The sequence below is a fragment of the Anneissia japonica genome, unplaced genomic scaffold (genome assembly GCF_011630105.1).
Source record: "Anneissia japonica isolate Jap-2015-1 unplaced genomic scaffold, ASM1163010v1 scaffold287674_len18058_cov124, whole genome shotgun sequence".
In the NCBI taxonomy this organism is placed as follows: domain Eukaryota; kingdom Metazoa; phylum Echinodermata; class Crinoidea; order Comatulida; family Comatulidae; genus Anneissia; species Anneissia japonica.
In genome coordinates, this window is record NW_022751094.1 from 16,989 (window position 1) to 18,046 (window position 1,058).

The following is a 1,058-nucleotide window of genomic DNA, read 5'->3' on the forward strand; positions in this document are numbered from 1 at the left end:
AAATGTACTGAATACTCAGTGCGTGTGAAAACACTTGCAAAATATATTTGCAAGTTGTTCTCCAGTGGGACTCGAACCCACATTCTCCAGATCACTAGCCTGGCATCATGCCTTTAGACCACCGAGCCTGCACCTGATGGCCAGGGTTGAATTCGAGCCAAAGTAAGCAGCGAGTACTATTTTTGCAAGCGTTTTCACATGCACTGAGTATTCAGTACATTTTCACGACGGGTTGGACACAATTCCACCTATATGTTCTATTGATGTTGTCAATATTATAATATATCATAGATTCATGAAATGCTTAATAGGCCCTAAACGATAACATGACTTGACCATAGTTTGTTCTCAATATTCTTTAATTTTTTTAACAAAATATTTTTTAGATATTTCTGGGCGTTAATGCCGTACCGTATCTGTTTTAAAAAACCTCAGAACGTATAAGCATTCAGAGTTGCGCCTGAGTAGACCCCACTAGAGGCTCTGTCTCTATGTCCGATCAGGTGCATTTTTACCAATTTTACCTAGGGCCCGGTAGTTATCTATGCCATAGTTACCAACCGTCACGCATCACTTCAAAGTGATATTGGATGAAACACATTTTGCAGAAACACATGCGAGGTCATAAATGTGTCACGCATTTAGCACTTGCGTGATAACGAATTATCACAAAATCAGGGGAAAACGTATTTGAAATTAGAAGAAATTGGTTTTATTAAAAATATAAAAACGGTATACAGTAGCTTGAGTCATTAGGAAGCTTTCTTTATCTTGTTCGAGAATCAATTCACAGAGAAAATGTCTCCTTTCCGACCAAAACAACCCAGCCAACCACGCACTTGTAGAATCTAGTAGTCGCGAGCAGTCTTGCGAGTTTATTGTTACAACCAACCGTTTAAAATGTGACGGGAACCCGAACTTCCGCAGGGGTTCCGTAATAATACCGTATACACTCGCGTAGGTCCTATAAGGTAACCCGTGTATAAGACGACTCCCGAGTTTTAGAAGATTTTTGGTTGATATTTGTATGTCTGGCGTATAAGACGACTCCCTGTTTC